We start from the raw sequence: 15,866 nt of genomic DNA, 5'->3' as shown, positions 1-15,866 counted from the left end.
TTCAAACCCCTGCGAGTGCGACCGTGACGCACATAGTGTGCCCATTTTGGTTTGTTTTATATATATATATATATATATATATATATATATATATATATATATATATGAGAAAAACACACAAGCTCCAGCGCGGTTGTAACACTGCAAAAAACCACCCAGTGGGCATGTGTAGAAAATACTCCAGCACACAAGACCTAGCTATTTAAAATATCATATTTATTGGTACTTAATACAGCACATTACAAAACGCAGAGGTGAAATCATTCGCCTCTGTGACAGCCATAAGGTTGAACAAAACACTCACCCCACGGGTGGAAGATGGTCACGCGTTCCGCCTGAATGCTTAGGCTTCCTCAGACCTTTAAAATCCAAATGCGGCTTGCACATCATAGAATTTAAAAAGAAAAGCAGTTACAGAGCATCCCCATTCGTGTCACATCACGTGCAAACATGGTCATGCGACCGCTGCAAGGAAGCAATGGTAAAATCTATCACCTACGATGACCTCCATATTGGAATGGTCAAAGTCCTATAGATAAGGTAAGTACGTTGGAAAATAACGTAAAAGTTACGCGTAAGGAAATCACTTATGTTAACTACCGCATAGTGAACTACACCATGGAGACGCTCTAAACTGCTTATTTAAAGTATTATTGTCAAATTACAATTGATGTGTAACAAGTGAGCACAAGTGTGCCTGTTCATAATTGGATGATTGAAACCAGCTAGGATAGCCGCTCTCAGACATATGCCCCCACATAGGGTCAGTGTTTGCAAGCCAGGGATTACGCGCACAGCGGCTGCAGCCAAATCGTCAATAGGCAAGTGCCCTGTTATTCGGGAGTATGCCTATAATAGGCATTATTCTTACAGGCAGGTGCCCTATTGCTTAGTGGATGCACAAGCGAACCCAGAGTCTGGGGGGAGAGGAGGATTGTTTCATCATATAGCTCCTCCCAGTGTGCAAATAGCAGTTCCTAAATCAATGAATTGATCCTTCAAATTTGCAGCCCACTACAATAAATACACAGAAATAGGTTCCATTACACCACTAAAATGTCCATTGTGCAAATAGCAATTCCTATGTCAATGATAAAGTGCAAGAGAAAAGCAGCCTTATTAAATAAATCAATCAACAGCTCAGTACATCGCAATGTGGAGATGTGTAACTTACACTTCTCCCAATGTGCAAATAGCAATTCCTATGTCAATTTCAATTATTGAGTACAGTTCAAACTAGTATAAAGTGATGGCCTAAAGGTCATCCCGTGTTTCAAATGTCCAACTGTTACTCCCTTGTGCAAAACACTGTAAATTGTGTAATCATGTGTCTAAGGTTCCCTTTCAGAGTGTGAATGGCCCCTGTTGGAAAAACAAACACAGAATTTCCATGGTAAGTCATCGTGTGCCTTGCGCAATACACCGCGCAAAGCAGCGGCGTTGCACGCACACAGGGCTGTGAAGGGGCAGAACACAGAAAATGGGTAAGAATATGCCGGCATTCCGAAGGACAGACCACAGGCAATCCCTTGCACACCCACAATTTCGCCAAACGACACATATTCATTGAACTACCCATGCAGCCTCTCGGCATAGTAATGGCCACACAAATCCCTCGACCTCTATGCTACCCGAAGGCAGGCATAAAGACACTTGCGCTTAGGAATCGTAGCACGGAGATGGGTTTGCATGTCGGATTTAGGGGTGCGTGTATGCAACCGGGTTCCGATCTAACTTAGAGGAGCGCGTATGCAGTGTATCAGGGTACAGGAATGGTTTATGGGGCTTCACACGCAGATTTTCTGAGTTTTTACCGAGTTACAATTTTTCATACGCATGTTATGAGGGTGCCAGCAACAGTTACGGGGGAGCTCTGCGCAGGGTCCCCGAGATGCAGGTCTGCTTGCAGGAGACCCCACTCACTGTTTGAAGAGTGCATGTATTTGCGCCGGGAGAGCATACAAAGTTATCTGTTCTGGATGTTCTAGTTGTTTATGCTTTGCATGGCGGCGTGTCAGGGTCGTTGAGGACGCGACTTGCGAATACAGTTACTTTGCGCTGTAAATTCCACAAATACTGCATTGTCCTTCTCGGTGCGCAGCCCCTGTGGGATTTCTGTGCACTTTTTCATGAATCAGGCCCATAACATGCTTTTACATGCAGGTACTTGGCTGGGTGGATGCGCTTTGTCTCTGAATCGGGCCCTATGTCTTTAAAGTTCTGAGTTGTGGTACCACTGTTCATTTTTTACGTACGCTTTCTATGGTAGTGAGAACCACGATTGCGGAACTATTGGTGGAATGTTCCTTGACAGTCTATTTGAAAATAGCTTTGATATGCCTCTCTGACTGCAACCACCATTGGAAGCCTTTCTTTAGTCATGAAGGCCCTCATTACGAGTTCGGCGGTAACCATGCCCATATTGGTGGCATGGCTGCTGCCGAAATCCCGTCGGGGTCCGGGTCCTCAGAATGAGGACTTACCGGGCCATTCTGAGTTCGGAAGGCCAGGTAAATTCCTCCCTCCAAGGACCCGGACACGGTCCTTCCCCATTCCCATTCCAGCCCCCATAGGGCTGAATGGGAATGGGAGAGGGAGAAAACAACGTGCCATTACGAGATGGCCCGTTGTTTGCTCCCTCTTCCCCTCGTGGGACCCGGTAAGCGCGCCTGGTTTTCCCAGGCGTGCTTACCGTGTCCCGCGAGGGGAACTCGTAATGCGGCGGTACAGGGTGAACAGCGCCGGCACCTTTTACGGCGCCGTTCACTCCGTACCGCCAGGGTCGTATTGAGGCCCGAAGTCTTGCTGAATCGGCACAGGACAGAGATCAGACAGGCAGCAGCATAAGATCGTGAGGGGGCCAAAGGCTTGGCAGTGACAGCCCATGCTTTGTAAATTAAGAACCAAAAGAGTTCCCTGGACATGTTTCCAAAGGGGACACATATTGGACAGCGTGAATGTAGGGAGTCAGCCCCATCCCCTCTATGAGGATTTTGAGAGCGCTATATCATGAAAACATTTCAAAATATGTCTATAGGGTAGGGTGACCAGATTTTCAAGGTGAAAAACTGGGTGACCAACAACATAAAAGGACTACCCCCAAACCGTGCCCCCACGTATCCCCCCAACCCATCACCCCCTCCCCCGCCCCATCCCACTGTATTTCTAGCACTGCTGCTGCCTATAAATGGTACAGTTTTGACTGTGGATAAAAGTTAATAGAAAACGAGCTTTCGCACCGATTGATGTTACAGGACTTCATGTTGAGTGTTTCCCAACTGGTCCCTGCAGCACAGTCATGTTATCCAAGTGGCTGGTATCTGAAAGGTTGGGGGGTTCGAGTCCATCCTGCAATGGCAACATTCTGACAGCATAATAATGTTCCCTGGTCCCACCATAATGTAACACTCTTTATTATTGCCTATTAAATAAAGTTTTCCCCCAAAACCGGGACTAACACCCTCCTCTCCCAAAACCAGGACCGGATGTTTAAATAAATAAAAAAGCTCGGGCAGGTGGACAGAGAGCCCTGACCCGGGAAAACCGGGACGTCTAGTCACCCGACGACACAGTGCAATTTAAAGCACATATAGAGTCCTGCCTCCCCACACATCACAGCACAAAGCCCTTACACGGCGTCCTGCCTCGTGATGCCCGACAACATAAAACACATAGCTGGTGCCCTGCCTTCCCATAATCCCAAAACACAGAAACCCATAGCTGGCTTGCCAAGGTTGATAAATACATCACCGCGAGATACATTAATTTGCCTAGAATCAAACGCTGTAGTTAAGAAGTGAGGCTTGGGTTTGAGCCCAGCCCTCACTTTAGGCACTCACCCACATATCTCCCCTCGTTTACTGACAAACAAGTATTGATGATGCATGGCTGTGTGAAAAGCATACAAATCTCATTATAAACCAATCTGACAAGTACAAAAATGCATATGTTAAGCAAAAAGAGCATGGGTATTGCCTTGTTTTAAACTTCCAGAATGACGTACCATAAGTACCAGAATGGCCCACTACTGAAAAGGCAGGTGTGTGGTGCGTTAGCAGTTGTCTTTGGCTCACAGTGAAGGGATAGCACAGAACGCTGCATGACTGGAGTGCAGTGGCTGAGCTGTGTAATTTACAATGATTCTCGGGAGGATAGCTCAGAGGCAACATGCTCGCCTTGGAAGCAAGACAACAGGGATCACCACTGGTTCGATCACCGTGCTATAAATAACCTATCATCATATTAAAGTGGGAAGGGGAGTAATGGGAGCTGCGGAACAGATTGATCTTCACGGGTGTTGCAGGCACCTGCATACTACCAAGGCCACCCAGCCCCTGCCTTCATCCACAAGACAATGCTGATTCATGGAATATTAAGCGCGGTGCAAAAGTACTCCTTGCACCACGCTTAAAATTGTGCTCTGTGATCGGGGTGTTTATTGGCAATGTAAAGTCACTTTGCACCTGAATCGAACTATAAGCCATATGGTAAAAAAATCGGTTGCCATTAAGAAATTGGGATTTAAGATGTTACAGAGTTCATGTGCACTTTTTGAGCAATTGGAAACCCATTCCAAAGTGTAGAAATCATATCATATACTGGAAAAATGTATTCTGCAAAGGACATTAGGAATGCTCGGCCGACGACCCATTAAGGTACTGCTTTCACTCTATTCACTCAATGCTACGGGCTCCGCCTCTTCCTCTCCGTGTTTCTGGCATCCGGCACTTTCAGCGCAGAGAGTCATTTGTCTGCTGCCGATATTCCAAAACACCTTTGCGGTGAAGCGCGTGCTTCAGGCAGAGACTCGAGCACTCGTCAAACGTCATCCGCCAAGAACACATCTGCATTCCTATTTTTTACTAAGCAAGAGGGGGTGGGGGTCGGGCAGATCGCTGCACCAAGGCATCCCGCTAAGTAGGCGGGTCACCCACGGGACGACCTGTACCCGTTCAAAAATTCCGCTCACATGTTTAGTGAGGATCCTGGCGTCACCCAGAATCGTTATTTTCCTTACTCATTAGTTTAAGGCATGACCCACAAACCGCATGATACATACCACAAGAACAGAAATACCTAAGTAAACGAGGGTGAGACCAGAAACGCCCAATTCCTGAGGTGGATTGAAACGTATTGTATTAAATATAACGTTGCAGCTGAAGTTTAAAATGAAATAACAGCACTCACAAGTATAGCATAACACTTCATAAAATTATACACACTTGACGAAGGACCGCTTGGCATCATGGGTAATACTCTCAGAGTGAATGGCGGGGCGACTGCTGACTCTCCCATGTCCGCTTGGATGGATTGACCGGTTGCAACCTGTCAGCTGCACTGCACTGGGTTTCTTCGCTTGACAGCTGCACTGCACTGGGGTTCTTTGCTTGTCAGCTGCACTGCACCGGGGTTCTTTGCTTGACAGCTGCACTGCACTGGGGTTCTTTGCTTGACAGCTGCACTGCACCGGGGTTCTTTGCTTGTCAGCTGCACTGCACTGGGTTTCTTCGCTTGACAGCTGCACTGCACTGGGGTTCTTTGCTTGACAGCTGCACTGCACCGGGGTTCTTTGCTTGTCAGCTGCACTGCACTGGGTTTCTTTGCGTTCCTTGGTTGTGGACCAGCTACATTGGCCGATCACCCGAGAAATTACATGCGAACAAAAGGAGGCGAACAGTAAGAACATATTCATCCAATTGTCCTCATGTCCTGCACTGTAACACGCGGATCAGTTAGTGTTGACGCGCTCTGAGTGGGCCACCAGTTTGGGATTCCTGGACCCCATCTGTCAAGTTATCCCTAATTGGCAGACTACAGGGATTGGTGGACAGACATCCTCCCAGAAAGTCTTGTATACACATGAGCTGTGACAATACAATACAGTACAATAAATCATATTTTTTTTATTGTATGATTGGATGTAGTATACGCGATACCTATCATAACGCAACATATTAGTTGCCTGGAAGCAACATATCTGATTACCTGCAGTGGTCTAAAATGCACATACCACAATCCTTTGGAGTCCTGACTATGAAAGACGATACCGATGGTGCAGTAAATATAACATTGAGGAAATAAACTTCAAATACCACCATTGCTTTGTATTGATTTGGTGCTTCTGAATTACACTGATAGTGGACATTACTCACAGGTAATCCTCAGTAATCCCAGTCCTACTCTTTCTCGTCACAGTACTTACTTCTGAGGTCCCAATCTCCATGGTAAGAACTCATTCCACCTTTTCTTTATGTGCATATGTCCCACCCTCTCCACGGAGAGCATATCAGTCCCAATCACCACCATGCATCAATTCCTTTGACCTAATACATCATGTCCCATTCCACTCCACTCCAGGTGGGTGAGATTCCATCTTGCCACCTCAAAAAGTTGCTTTTACACCTTATTACTGACTAAGGAAAGTTTAACCGCATAAGCCTATCCTCAAGTATCTGCACCGGCTACCCCGCCAAGCGCACATCATGTTCAAGACAGCCCGCATCACCTACAATTCAGCCAAAATACCACTTTAACTGGCTGAAAATGTCACCGTCTCCTAGGACCAACAAGCCATCAGACACCACGGCTTTGCCAAACTGGAAACAAAGACACGAAAGAGAAATAAAAAACTAGGGAACACGCCTTCAACAACATCCCACCAATTACTGATCGCTACACTTAACCCCGCTCCTCTGTATCAGAGCCTCCCTCCCTGCCCATACCAATCACTGCTACTTCTACTACTCCTGCACTCTTCCTGTAACCCCTTGTGTGCACTCCCCTGAACATGGTAATCCATTGATTCCCAGCTAAAATTGCACTTTACAGATCATCTACAAATCAGACAGCACAGACAGATTTAGAAAGTGGCATAAGCCAATATATACACGAGAGCAGGATCTGTTTGATGCATGTCAACGTGTTAAATCACCCAGTCGAGTGGAATACATATGTAGAATCCTTAAGAGCATGATGAAGAGAATTATGATCTTGCCCTAATTGATGAATCACATCTCCTGGCAAAACACTTTGAGAAAATACAACTAGACTATAGGGTTTCAGACCATTAAGTGCTGGGGAAGCCTGGAGGCAGTGCGAGGGCAACTGGACATGCAGGAGCCTGGGCCCAAGTTCAGAGGGTAGTCAGGTGACCAGTGTGTGGAGCCGTCAGGGACAGCAGAAAGGGAGAGGAAGTGAGAAAGCGGAAGCGAAAAGGATGGTCTTGAGTTGCTTCCGGAACCAGAGGTGGTTCTGCTCAAGTTTGAGAGAGGCAGGGAGGATGTTCCAGTGGGAGGCCACAGCAGAGGAAAGAGGTCTACCCCCCACTCTCTGCTTGGGGAAGCGTCTGACCCTCAGAGAGTTGGAGGTGGATGAGCGGAGGGCTCAAGAAGGAAGATGTTTAGGAAGAGAAGGTTGGAGGTAGTGCAGTCCCAAGCCTGAGAAAGCCTTGTGGACAATGCAAGGGGTCTTGAATTGGATCCTTGAAGCCACAGGTAGCCAGTGGAGAGATTTCAGAGCTGGAGAGATACGATTCCTGGGCTTAAGGCCAAGGACAAGTCTTGCAGTCCTATTCTGGATACGTTGTAAAAGTTGAAGAGTAGAGACAGGGAGATTTGGAAAGAGGCTGTTGCAATAGTCCAGCCGAGAGAGAATCAGGGCCCTGGAGACAGTGAGCTTCTGGGGGAAAGTGAAAAAAGGAAGAAGCCCTCTAAGGAGGTGCAGCTGAAAGTGTGACTTCTTAGAGACATCAGAGATAGAGGAGAGAAGGGGAGGGTGGAGTCGAAGATGACACCAAGATTCTTAGCCTCATAGGAAGGAGCAGGAAGACGGCCCAGTTGGGCAGCTAGAGAGAGGAAAGGAGGGAGCGGATGTCCCGATGAGGAGGATCTCAGTCTAACTGACATTAAGGCAGAGATCATTGGCGGCACACCATTCCTGAATTGTGGCCAGAAAGTCTGGCATGATCGAAGGAGCGGAGGTGGCTGAGGGGAGCCTGAAGGAGAGCTGGGTGTCATCCGCATAACACTGAAAGTTAGAGCAGAATGTAGCAATGTGGTGGGCAAGAGGTGCCAGGTATTGTGAAAAACCAGGGAGAAAGGTTAGACCCCTGGGGAACACCACAGGTAGAGAGAGAGATAGAAGAGAGGAAAACCCCAAGTTGGACCTGGGAGGGACAGTCAGTGAGAAAGGAGGTCAACCAGGCCAGGGCCTGACCAGTGATACCCAAGTTGTCACGGAGGCGATTGAGTAGGATGGAGTGGCTGACCGTGTCGAAAGCAGAGGATTGATCAAGGAGAATGAGGACAGAAGGAAGGTTAGAGTCAAGTTTAGAGAGCAAGTCTTCACGGGTGTTCAGGAGAGCAGTTTCCATGCTTCTGGCAGCTCTGAAGCCAGCCTGGTGTGGTGGTCGTTGAGACAACCAACAGATTCAGTATGCAGATGGCCAACCTTTCCAGGTGTTTGCCCAGGAAAGGAGTGATGGAAATCGGGTGATAGCCATAGAGGAAGGATCAGCAGAGGACTTCCTCAGAAGGGGGTGCACAAGGGAATGCTTAAGGGGGGAAGGGAAGGTTCCAGTGGCAAAAAAGTGACTGGAGAAAAATCGGCCAATACTGGAGCAAGGGTGTCGATATGGTCCTTGATGGTTCTGGATAAGCAGGGGAGAACCTGCTTTGATGAGACTTTCAGAGGTCGGATTTGTCTAGAAACATCATCAGGGGTCAACAGGGGAAAGGAGGAGTAAGGAGGAGGGGAAACAGCCAAAGAGGGGCCACGGGTGGTTGAGGAGGAGGAGGAGGAGGAGGAAGAGGAGGTAGAGGAAGAGAGAGTGGACAAGATGTCCTGAGTTTTATTGGTGAAATGAGAAGCCAGGGCAATGCAGAGGGCCTGGGAGGGAACAGGAGAGGTATAGACTGCAACAGGATTGGTCAGCTCCTTGCAGATTTTGAAAGGTTTGGCCGAGTTGTTAGATGCCACAAATACGCAGGCTTGGATATTGGCTCTTTTCTTAGCGAGGACAGAGAGTCTGTTCTGCCTTTGGAGCAGTCAGCAGGCCAGTTTGTCAGAGGGTGCATTCGATGCCCTCCACTTTCTCTCAGCCGCCCTACACTTGCATTTAAGGGTGGCGAGGTCGGAATCGTAGCAAGGGTTGCACTTGGATGTGGGCTTCAAATGGATCCTCATGACAGGGGCAAGGATGTCAAGGGTGTTAGAGATAGAGAGATGAAGGTTAGAGATGGCTGTATCTAAGTGTGCGCCAGCTGAATGTGTAAGAGGAGGAGAGAAAGTAGCAGCGAAAGCCTCAACTGACACACGCTTCATGGGCCAGATGAACGAGTAGGTGGGTGGCAGTGCTGGGGTTGGCTTGACCTGAGGGGTAGAGAGAGAAAGGTGGGAGGAAAGAAGAAAGTGTCACTCCAAGAGAGAGGAGTGGTGAGAGGGTTAGAGAAGGAGAGGTCTGAAGGGAACAGAAACGCCCAGGGGGTGCCCTGAAGAGTGAGTCAGGCCAGAGGGAAGAATAGAGAGAGAGAGAGAGATTCGCAGAGGTTGCGAAAGAGCCCCAAAGAGGGTCTAGTAGCATCCAGGTGGATTTTCAGGTCTCCGAGTAGGAGAAGTTGAGAGGTAGAGGCAAGGAGGGAGGAGTAGAGATCTGTCATGCACCTGAGTCATTGGCGCTTGTGGCCGCTGTGGCGATTGCACCGCCATTGATTGTGCCTCCACGTTTTCACGCTACTTGTAAGTAGCTCTCTAGTCTTTTTCCATCATGGCCGCCGCTGAAAAGTACTTAGCCCAGGTACTCCCAGCGGATGGTGCGTTGCAACCGTTAGGTAACTTCCCCTATTACGGTTTACACGCTCTCCAGTTTTCCTCTCAGCATCCCATACCGGAACGTTCTTTCTTTGCATTTCGCTGTCGGGCTACAGCCGTCTTTCTCTGTGTCCCCGCATGACCTCTCCCTGCCCTCTCCTCTTCTCTCCTTTGCCTGGTTCGCATCTTGCGTGTACCGGGTTGTTTCACTTTACTTTTCCTTTCGCTCTGCTTGCCTCTCTTGCCTTTGTTTTTCCTATTGCTTAGTCCGGTACCTATCTTGACCAGGCGTACAAGTATTGCTGTTCTCTACACCTCTGGCTTACTTGGTGACGCTTCGCCTTAAGAACGTATCCCCGCTGCTTTGGGCCGGGGTCCGCTTCCTTTTTGCTGTTCCCTGTCTCCCATCATCTTCCGTGGTATCACCGTGGTACCTCCTGGACATTTCCTCATTGGAATTCGGAGACTCAACCAGACTGAGGATTATTCCTTCAACTTCCCACAGCGCCTCACGCAGCCTTCATAAACAAAGCACAGGGTATTTTCAGCCGTACTGGTCTTTTCCCAGATTCCAGCCGTCCCTGGGATAGAAGCCCCAGGGCTGCAGTCTACAGGCGGCCACTGTGGCTTCTACTTGAGGCAGGCATATTCCTTGCAAGAAAGAAAAGGATTACCTCTTCCGGAGACACCTATGGCAGGACAGTTCGGAATCAAGTACTTCAGGTGAGGAGGGAGTTGAAGGTAGTGGTTCGGGGTAGGACCTACAGGAATTGTACAAGATCAGCCCACTCAGAGAGGAAGAGGGTGACCTGGCCAGGTGGCCCATAGATAGCGGCCAAAGTCAGAGAAAGGCCAGCAGACATAGATAGCCTGCAGACCAGGCATTAAAAGGAGGACTAATTCTGCGTTGGATTTACAGAAGCTGGAATCCACTCTGGGAAAATCAGGGCTACACCCCCCACCGGGATGGTTGGTTCTGGGTTCGGAGTGGATCTTGTAGCCATCAAGAAGGAGAGTGTCAAAACTTGTGACAGAGCTGGCCGTGAACCAAGTCTCGGTGAGACCGATTACATCCAAATCAAGCTCTTCCAGGAGACGGCAGATGTCAGAGGAATGTTTGACAGCGGAGCGATAGTTAAGAGTAGTGACGAGGAACAGGTGGCCACCTTTGCAGGAATTCTGAGGAGGGGTACAGGCCAGATGTATGCCCTGTGGAAGTGTTGGAGGGGCCCGAGAATGGGCAGAAGAGGAAGGAAGAGAAGGCAGGATAGTCAGAGAGGAAGAAGAGAGTGCCAGAGAGGTGGTGGAGCAAGGTGGCAATAGGATGGCCAGCGAAGCAGTGGAGGTTGCCAGAGAGGTGGCGGAGGAATGAGGTTGCAGAGGAGCCTGAGAGGGGTAAGTAGGGATAGCAGGAGAAGAAAGGAAGTTGATAAGGCGTGGGAAAGCGTCTATCAAAAAGGAGGAGGTTGACCTAAGGGCCCTGGACCAAGACAGTGCTATTTAAGTAGACCTTAATGATGGTCTTAAAGGAATGAAAGGGGGCCAGGAGGCCCTCCCACCGGGTGCCACCATTAATGGGAGAAGAGGAAAAAGGAGAGAGAACAGAAACCAAATGCGGGGTCCATAGGCCTGGAGAGGGGACAACAAAGATAATGACAGTAAGGGTTTATCTGGAGGAAGCACTGGTGTAGGAATCAGCGATTGGGAAGCCTGGGCTGGAGACCAGGATGTCCCTTTTGAGCTTCTTCCTGCTAGACGTAGTTGATAAAATAGCAGTTAGAGAAGATAGTGTAGACAGAGAGCATCATAGGGGGTGCAGGCGGAAAGAGAGGGGGGAAGGGGAAGGGTGCCCAAGCAGGTGGGCGGATAACGTTGGGGGCAGACAGGAGGGAGGCACAAGGGGGACACACAACAGAGAGGGGAGCACACCCCAGAACAAGAAACACCAGGACCTACAATATCAGGTGCAATACAGAACCCATCAACAAAGAACAATACAAAACCAAGGATACCTAGAAGTAAAGAAGGCAGGCAATGCAATGGAATGCAAATAACTTGGAGGACAACACAATTTCAGTACAATAGAGAAAGAACAACAGCAGTGTCAAAGTACAGTATGGAAACTCAGCCCAACAAGGCACAATACACAACTAAAGAACATAGAAGTAGAGGAATGCAGGCAATGCAAAGGTACAGTGGAGAACACAAAACAATGGAATGACCAGTAAAACACCGCACAACGGGGTGACAATACAATAGGACAGAGAACGAAGGGGCGAAAGATGCGAGAGGAAATTAAGGAAATGCTGGAAGGTTAAGCATAGACAGGATGCGGGGGGGCAAAGATGCGAACGAGTGCACGTGGCCTAATTTGCGAGGGAGCGCACGTAGCCTAATTTGAGAGGGAGCGCACGCGCCCTAAGTTGCGAGGTAGCGCACGTAGGAAGAGGAAGAAGGTGAGCGCATTGAGGGGTGAGGGTGCAAGGCCGGTTGCAGGGGGATTGCGTGTGCAGGGGGAGAGGGGCACAAGGTCAGGGGGGTGCATGGAATGTAGCAATGCTTACGCTCACCACATCTTCTTACCTTGTGGCCGCAGAAAGTAGGGTGAAGTTGTTCGTGCCCACAATCTGCACTGCTACCCCATTGCTGCTAAACACCTGTGTCGCTCAACACTGCGGCCTGCCGCAGAGGGTTCGAACCTCTGTTCTTAAAGGCTCAGAAGCATGGACATAGCGGTGTGTGCTACGTGTAATTGGACAGCGTCTCTTGCTCACCTGCATCGCTCAACACTGCAGCCTTGTCCCGCAAGGACTTTGCCACAGAGGGACCGTACCTCAATTCTTAAAGGCTCAGTAGTGTGGACGTAGTGTTGTGTGCTACGTGAAATTGGGCAGCGTGCCCTGCGCACCTGCGTCGCTCAACACAGCAGCCTTGTACTGTGGGGGCTTTGCTCCAGAGGGTCCAAACCTCAGATCTTAAAGGCTCAGAAGAGTGGGCATAGCGTAACTTGCTATGTGTACTCAGGCAGTGACTCCTGCGCACTTACATCGCTCAACACTGTGGCTTTGTCCTGCGATGGCTTTGCCACACAGGGTCCGAACCTCGGCTCTTAAAGACTCGGAAGCGTGGATGTAGCATTGGGTGCTACATGTAATCGGGCAGCATCTCCTGCGCACATCAGTCGCTCAACACTGCGGCCTTGTCCTGCGAAGGCTGTGCTGAAAGGGGCCGAACCTCAGCACTGAACACCACGGCCTTGTCCTGCGAGGGTATGTTATTAAAAAAAGTCTCACCATTGATTCGATTAGCTGCAGTGTTGCTTCATGTATAGTAATAGTAGTCTTGACATTTTGCATACCACAAAGTCATTTGTTTCTTCCCGACTAAGAGCAATACCACTTGAAACCATAGACCTCTTCTAATCTCAGTCTGTCTTAGCAGACATACACCTTTCCATGAGCCTCTAAATTATATACACTTTCTATTATATGCAATGGTATTGGGCCGGGAGTATATCTCAGGAACAACGCGCGTTTCTTGGAAATAAGACTATGCCAGGCAGCATGGGTGTGTTAACTGGTCCTGCACTTAGGGGGTTAGAGCACAATATAAAACAAAAATAGTTTCTACCTTTTTTGTTGCTTCCAATCTATCTCCATATTTGAGCACATTTACATTCTGTGAAAGTGCTAATACAAGTCTTCTGTCTATTCTTGGGTATATGTACCTTATTCATGTGGCTGCAGATCAGTGTCCTGCATACTACACCTACCTCGTGCCTTCTATCATTAAAATGTGTCCTGTACCTATGCTAGTACCCTCATGAGGGACTGCTAATGTTGCCCTTCAAATGCCACTTGTTTGTTGTGATATGATAGGTTATTTATAACACACTTAATACCCAGAGGTTTCTGAGTGCGGACCCGGGGAATCGAAAATGTGTTGCTCCTTGTCGTCTTGTGTCCAAGGCAAGCACGTTGCCCCTGAGCTATACTCCCAAGACATTATTTTGCTTCCCTGAAAGTCTGACGAGGGTAAGGGAACAAGAAGGGATTACCCATGCCTATTTTGATCACTGCGGGCATGAATATAAAACGATGGGTTTTGATTGCATTAAGCAGGGAACAAGGGGCACGACCAGATATTCCTGAGGGGAATGCCCAAAGGCATCTTTGCCCCGGCCCCAAAATTCCTTAAGATGTCCCTGGACACAAGAGGCAGAACTCAAATCTTGAAGAACCCTTTGCCTGCTGTAAACACTTTCATCTAGTTATTCCAGAATTCTCCATCTTCAGGAAACAGTGACATGATCATCCTTCTTTTGACACCAGGCCAACATATTACACCAAATGCTGCCTCAGATAAACAATTTGGTTGCCCTCCCGTTTAATATTAAAATCCACTTTTTTGATAAACTGTTTAATTCTCTTACCAACTTTAAGTCTTGTGTAAATAGCTTTGCAAATTGCAGTTGTCATATTTTCTTTGATGGTTATTTTGCTCTCGGGGGATGTGAGATAGTAGTGGATCGGTCCAACATTTACAAGTATTTTTTCCATCTTTATGAATTATGCCAAAACGAGCATGAATTTTGCTAAGCTTCCAGATATTTTCTGTTGCCTTGATCTCCATAGCAACATGCTTTATACAGCCGGAATCTTCACAATGTTCCATTTATGGGTTTAGTATTTTGTACCCCAGGTTTAGCTTCAGTTAAGACTGAGAATGATAGAAGGGCCGTGATGAGATCTGCTCTGGAACAGATGAGACATGAGCCACTCTGCATGTAAGACCATTACTTAAATTCAAGGTACATGTACAGGATAACAGGACTGAGGGAAGTTGAGTTACATAGCGGAAGAACATCCACCAGCCCCCTTACTCTGGGCCAGGCTCTCTTCAACTGACACAACAGGCACCTAGCAAAGGGAGCATTCCAGGCACTCAACAACGTTCCATGCATACTGCATTCACTCAGGGAGACCAAGACGTAACCACTCAATTTCTCCAACAGCCTCGAACAGCATTCATTAGAGAGCAAAGGTAGGCTTATATTTCAAATGCTGCAAAATCCTTCCGGCTTCCTCAAAACATTTACTATATTTCTCTGAGCTCACCCTGTTAACAAGTTACAAAGACTTTCCTAGAAATATTGAAGTGTTCAGGGAAAACAATGAAACATAATTCAAAAGAGTAGTCTGTCGGATAGCTCAGTGAGTTAAGCACGGGCCGACTTAGCCCTTCATCCTGCCTCAAGATTGCAAACATGTTTGAAAGTAACTCTCACTAATTCGAGTGCCACGCAAGTATAAAACTTGTGGCAGCAAGAACTGCATTACAGAAACAGAAGCAAAGGAGAGGCAATGCTTGAAAAAGGCAAAAGGGAGACAGCGCTCCATTTTAATACAAGGCCAGTTGGCATATATACATTATACCATGTTTCTCTTGTTTGTAGTCAGCACCTTAAGGTTTTTCTCATGGGGTATATATGGAAAGCTTAAAGCTGCTCAGCACCGATACCTGTAATTTACTTGAACGCTCTGGATAGCTTGGAGTGGGAAGTAATTCCTAGCCTTTTATCGTTTTACCCCAACTCATGTTTTACCTCAGTAGGACAAGTTTCCCATTTAGTGCTGTGACTCTCCAATTCTTTATTGAATTTTAATGTACGGTTCAGGAGCTTTGTCACCAAACCCTGACTCTCTTGAGGAGCAGACCGATTCTCCTAATTGCTGCCCATAGTGTTCTTAAAGGGGAGGGGGGAAAGGGGGTTAGGCCTTGTAAGGCTGCATCATGAAGGTATTGAAAAATATTAGGAATTCCACACTGCATGGCTGGGAGATTCTTTCTGACACACCATGCTACAAAATTGGCCCTGTGGCGGTCATAAGATTTAAGCATAAAAGACTGCTGAGCCTTTTGAACGTCTTCTGACACCTGGCATCAAAGTCCTACAATCTGCAATCCCCTTCTCTCAATTTCCAAACCCCACTGCAAATTCTATGTCAAGATCCGGCGACTCGGATTATGCTCAACTCAACTCTTTACCTCTCGAGCAG

The 15,866-nt window shown here is 47.9% G+C and overlaps 1 non-coding gene across 1 annotated transcript; it reads right to left on the bottom strand.

Moving 5' to 3' along the window:
- Positions 1 to 4,884: 4,884 nt before the first annotated feature.
- Positions 4,885 to 5,034, bottom strand: LOC138565574 (U12 minor spliceosomal RNA). The gene has a single exon (XR_011301412.1). It is a non-coding gene; the product is annotated as a U12 minor spliceosomal RNA (small nuclear RNA).
- Positions 5,035 to 15,866: the final 10,832 nt, after the last annotated feature.

The sequence above is a fragment of the Ambystoma mexicanum genome, chromosome 1q (genome assembly GCF_040938575.1).
Source record: "Ambystoma mexicanum isolate Mex_15411 chromosome 1q, UKY_AmexF1_1, whole genome shotgun sequence".
In the NCBI taxonomy this organism is placed as follows: domain Eukaryota; kingdom Metazoa; phylum Chordata; class Amphibia; order Caudata; family Ambystomatidae; genus Ambystoma; species Ambystoma mexicanum.
Note: the sequence above shows the minus strand (reverse complement) of the source record. Positions and strands in the feature narration are given on the sequence as shown.